Source organism: Morus notabilis, unplaced genomic scaffold (genome assembly GCF_000414095.1).
Source record: "Morus notabilis unplaced genomic scaffold, ASM41409v2 Scaffold1082, whole genome shotgun sequence".
Taxonomy (NCBI): Eukaryota; Viridiplantae; Streptophyta; class Magnoliopsida; order Rosales; family Moraceae; genus Morus; species Morus notabilis.
Genome location: NW_010358712.1, coordinates 304,475 through 310,474, shown reverse-complemented (window position 1 = coordinate 310,474; position 6,000 = coordinate 304,475). Strand labels below are relative to the sequence as shown.

Sequence of the window (6,000 nt, the reverse complement as noted above, 5' to 3'; positions counted from 1 at the left end):
ACGAATGGTGGAGATGGGAATGGATACCGCTCACGCAGTTATTTTCCGCAGTAAGTTTAAGAAAAATCATGTATATGTCTATATGATTCAAAAGTTTCAAGTATGTAGGTTTAAAAAGTATACGTACATATATATGTTAAGAAAACCAATGTTGTAACTAACAACCCTAGTTTTGAGTATTTAAGTTTTAGAATGTTACAGTACATGCAACAAATAAATGAATTTTAAACATGACGATTTAAATGAGTAATTTTAGAAGGACTTTAAGATGTACTTGAATTTAAGATTTCTCACGAAATCCGTTTTAAAGTCAAATAAGATGGCCGATTGAAATGACTAGTTTTAGAAAAGCTTTTAAAGAGTATTTAAAACAAGAGTTCAAATGCTATTCCATTTGAAGGATATTCCTAAAAGGTTTTATCTTAACTAAAATAAAAAAAAAAAAAAAAAAAAAAAATGTTCCGCATATTTTAAGAAACCCCAGTAAGTACAAGTTAAAAAGTTAGTAACAGTGGCGGCCTCAAAGGAGGGTCGTCACTGTTTTTCTCAATAGCAACCATGATGATAGCATTTTGTGCTGCAGTTTCCGTTATGCTTCCAGAGACATGGATTGCTCTTCTCGTCTGCTTACTTGCAAGTGTTCCGATTGCCTCATTTGTAAGGATGCAGTTCCATCTGTTAGTTGATATCTTCATGTCTACTTATGGACCGAGTATTTTTAAGAGGAACATCAAACCTTGGTTAGATGGTTGACACCAATAAGGTGAAAATCTGTATATATCTCTGTGTGTGTGATGTATTCTTGGTACTTGGCATTCTGGTGACAATTATTGAATTGTCAATTTATCGACATAATTTATGTTGATGTGTTTGAAATGCAAATATATATGATTGGATTTTGTTTCTGGATGTATTGAATCTGTATGTGGATTTATTGATCAACCTTGTCTTGTTTTTTTTTTTTTTTTTGATAGAAGAGAAAGTATCTATAGATACAATTGAGGGTGGAAAAAAAATCTAACCGAATATTGTCTTTTTCTATCCAAAGAGTAAGAGTAAATCATGTGATGTTGAAAACAACACATAAGATTTATCAAACTGTCAAGAAAAAGAAAATAGACATTTAGAACTGGAGACAATAGGCTATAGATAGTGCTATGAAAACCTATAAAAGTGGAGAGAACAAGATATAAGCCGGAGAAAAGACTCAAAATATAATTAAGTTATGAAGAAAACAAGATAGATGAACTTGAATGCGGTTTATTAGGATGAGACTGTAAAGGAAGGATTAGAAGCCTTCCTTACAAACCTCAACACCTCCTAAATCTAAAAGATATGGGAAATAATTTACAATAGGACTAATCAAAATTTGTAAATGTAAAAAATTTAATAATAAAAAATTGAAAATGGAAAAAAGACTTTAATAATGTAAAGTTGAAAACGGAAAAGAGTAATAGGCAAACGTATGTCGTTTTCGGACATGTAGTTGTTTTCTTCTTTCCTACTCTCATAAAGTGTGGATTTGTTTGTGTATGTGCATTTTGGTGTCCTTCTATTCGTAGAACCCAAATTAATTTATGTGGCGATGAAGTGGTTGGGCGGTGAAGAAAGAAAATCTGTAGAAGACATCCACAATCCTCTAAAAGTGTTACAATTGTTCTGATATAAGTGGTAAGCGATAAATTTCACTCTTCTACAAGACATACACACTCATATTTTATAATCTTCACAATCGAGATTACTGGACTATTATTTTTGTTTCTTCATATATAATTACATTTAACTTTCTTGTTACAGTAAAAAATTCTCACATAACGTCACATCTTAACTCAAATTAAAAATTCGAATCAACGAACTAAACGGACCATGTCACGGCCTATTATTTTACTACACGTTACGCCCATATAAATAAATTAACACAAATTAAATAATTATTATAGGTGTCTCTCCAGTCCGGTACCGGACCGGAGACTTAACCTATATATATATTCAGTGAACAAGTCTTGTTTTATAAAAAGTGATCATTTGAATTTAATATATGTATGGAGAAATATTGAGAATATGTATAATTTTTTCAAAATTTTTAAGGAGTATAATTTCATTACTAAGAAATGTAATGCCCGTAGAAAAGCATGAAAAGGAATCTTAAAAAAAAAAAAAAAAAAAAAAAAAAGATTATCAAACATGGAGCACCATTCAAATTTGGGTCAGTTGGAAGTTCGGCGGAGATGGGCTTGTCGACGGGGCCATTGGGATTGTGAGGGTGTTAGTGGAGGGAGAAAAATGAAAGGGAAAAGGAAATTAAAAAAAAAAAAAAACTGCTTTTATTTTATTTTATTTTATTTTATTTTATTTTATGATGTTGTGTTGTTTGAGAATATTATGTGAGGTGTTTTTGGCTTAACGGGGGAAGGAAGCAATGTTAAAGTTGAGAATGAGGGAGATGGCGGAAAGTTTTGCTTATTACTACTTGAATTTATTTTTTAAGATTGGTCTCCAAATGTTGAATTTCGTAGAGAGTAATAAATTATAGTCGTTGGTTATTAACTTATTATTTTAACGGGTTTATTGGATGTTGCTAGACTAGTTTGTCGGTGACAATGAACTTTATTATTATTATTATTATTATTATTATTATTATTATTATTATTTTAAAAAATAGATGCTAGTAAGAAAGCGAGAAAATAAAACTGTCAAAAAAATGAATGCAAAAATTCAGCCAAAAAAACATTTCGCATATGTCTTTGGAGGTTGGTTGATTTGAAACTAAAGATAAAGCTGTAAAAAATATCAAAATTTAAGGGGCGGCATGTTTATATATTGATTATATAAAAGCTGTAAAAAATGAAAGCAAAAATTCAGCAAAAAAAAAAAAAAAAAAATTGAAAGCAACGAAAAGTTTAAGGATAAAGGGACCCAAATACAATTTAGAAACCGTTTCCAAATCAATTACTTCGTGAAACACAAAAAATCGATTATCAAATTAGAACCAAACAGTTTATGTTTTATGTTTGAAAAAACAATCTCATGGTACTCAGGAACGTCTTTTAAAAATCGTTTATTGTCTTAATATTAACATGATATTAAGTCACCTTTATAACCTTTTTTTATCACGGTTAACTAACGGAGAGACATTTTTAAAATTTTTCTGAAAAGTAGGAGGTTCTAACATAAAATATTTGAGATAAAAAAAATTTGTGTAGTTTTAATGAAACATTAAACTATCAGGAAACGGTTGGGTTGATATAATGAAATAAGAATATAAATATAATAGAATGAGAATATAAATAAATTAATGATTTATTTAAATTTTATTGTTTGACTCACATTAGAATCACATTATCATGTTTAGTGAATTACTAAAATACCCCTTCATCTTATCATTAATATTTGGATGGTGAAAAGAATACATAAAGTAAATTTTATAAAATCCCAATAATTTGAGGAGAGAGATGTGACGACCCTCTTTTAAGGCCGTCACTGTAACTAACTTTTTAACTTGTACTTACTGAAATTTCTTAAAAATTACGGAACAATTTTTTTTTTTTTTAAAAGGTCTTATAATAAACATAAGATACGAAATTTCTTTCTTAATTAAAATATTCAAACCTTAACATATCTGTTTCAGAATCATAATTAACAAAACTATTTATAATATAAAGCTGATTGCGGAAATATTTGCGAGCGATATCCATATCCCGAGCCCCACATCGTTCGTCCACTCGCCGGCAGTCCATCAGGCATTATATGCCGGTTACTTACTTACAGTATAAACATTCTATAATGAGCTTTCGCTTAACAAGTAGGAACTATCTCCCGTAAAATAACTGTAAGTTCACATGAATAAATATGCATTAGCCAATTATGCTTAATTATGATGTCTTATCAGAATTTTATTATCTTATCTTATCTTTCTTTTGGGTCTGAGTGCTCGTACCACTTGCGCGCAATCATCGAGACGTGAGGGTTTACAAGGTCTCCCATGACACCGTGATTATAACTTGAATGCCTCCCTTGAGTCGGAGGACATTATTATTATTATTATTTTCTCCCTTGTGGAGCTTGAGTTACCTCCCTTGTGGAGGCTGGTACGACACTCAATTGAGATTACTCTTATAAGTTCCTCTTGACTTATTAAGGTGTATACAATATGACCTAGCATAGCATAGTATATCATGTACTCGAACACATATAATTCGGGTGTACTGCTTAAGTGTATGTAGTATAACATAGCATAGCATTCATAACATTAAATGTACTCAAACATATATAGTTCATGTGTACTGTTTACTTTAAAATCTATTTATACTGTAGGCGAGATTCCTACTTACTTGATTTTCAAAGCTAGGATCCCCTTTTCGCCTATCAGCTTAGTCTCTTGCTTTCTTCTGAAAATGAACACCCATTAATAGTGTGAGATTAACTGTTATTTGTTATTCTATTTTAGCAACTTATGAAGGAAAATCTAACCCTTTCCATAAGACATATATTCCTTTCCTTTACTAAAGGATAATAAAGATTAATTTATTAAATCCTCATAATCTCATTTTCCTTAATTTCCCTTGGTATGATATTAAGGCCCAATTCGGCCTAGGACTTATACATGGCATTCTAACTTTTACGCCGCTGAAATTTATACTCTAACAGAGTCTCTTAAACTAATGTGGGCGTTGGACTCACATTAAATCTTTAAAATTCTACGGACCTATCGTATTGAGCTCGTAGGTGCCCGTCGGGATAATTCGCTCGGTAAACCACTATGTTCTTTAAAGAAAGCATTTTTTCTTGAAAACTTCCTTTATGAATACTTTTATTAAAATGAGGTTTAATGTCATTGTATTTCACTGAAATTCTATCTTGGGTTCTTTTATAACTTTTTGTTGAAACCGACACTGTTTTAGTTTTGTCTCGTTAAAAACTGTGCAGTTTCTGAAATCTGCGTTTTACTATATCATAGAGTCGGATTTCAAAATTTTGTTCTTCATGAAAATTTCTCGTCTCGTCGAGATCTAAAATTATTGTTTTTAGTGAAAGTTGAAATTCAGCCTCTAAAGGTCTCTTTTGGCTGAAAACCGTAGCTGTTGTTTTTCTTGAAACTGTTTTAGTCAAAAACTGTACCATTTCGGGAATCTGTGTTTTAGTATCTCTTAGGGTCGGATTTTGAAAATATTTTCTTCATAAAATTTCTTCGTCTCGTCGAAATATAAAATTGTCACTTTAGTGAAAAATTGAGATTCAGCCTCCAAGTGTCCCGTTTGACTGAACCAGTGGCTGCTAATTTTTTTTTTCGAAACTGTGTTGGACAGCTTGTCCGTTTTTGCAAAATGGCTTCAAACTTAGTTTTAGAGTTAAAATTAGGTTTTGTCATAGTAACCGAAAATGTTCAAAACATCCAGGGCTATAAGTTCAAGCTTTAAAACATTGAAAAATCTCGTTTTATGGTCCTCATTTTCGCAGTCAAAGTCACCAGAAAGTTTTTCCTCTAATCCGAAAATAAGCAACTTAGGTCAAGCATAAACATACCACATCAAACTAACCCCAAAACTCACAAAACTAATATCAAACTCACACACCCTTATTACAACTCATCTCCTCAAGAACCACAAATTTACATCCACAAATCCAAGCTTAAAGTTGGCTAGAAATTAATGGAGAAGAGTTTGAGAACTTACCCTTGAAGAACTATCTCTCTCCCTTGAAAACCTTGAACTCCTCTAAGATTTGTTATTGGCTTGGAACTATAAAGTATAAGAAAATTTAAGAGGAATATTTCTACATTTCAAACTTTACTAAAACATGAAAAAAAAAAGAGGATTTAGAGTTATACCCTTGGAAAAATGCTTGTCTAGACTCCTCCTAGACCCTTTGATCTCCTTCTTCTTCTTCTATGGTTTGCTAGTGGCTCAAGATTGGGAGAGTAGGAGAAAATATTTGAGAGAAAAATGGAGGAGTGTGGCCGGTTTGGGTGTGAGGAAAATGAGAGGAGATGTGCAAAAATGG

The 6,000-nt window shown here is 31.4% G+C and overlaps 1 pseudogene; it reads left to right on the top strand.

The window, feature by feature from the left end:
- The window catches only part of LOC21395447, an 8,450-nt pseudogene extending 7,697 nt beyond the window's left edge, over positions 1-753 (top strand).
- The last annotated feature ends 5,247 nt before the right edge of the window (positions 754-6,000 follow it).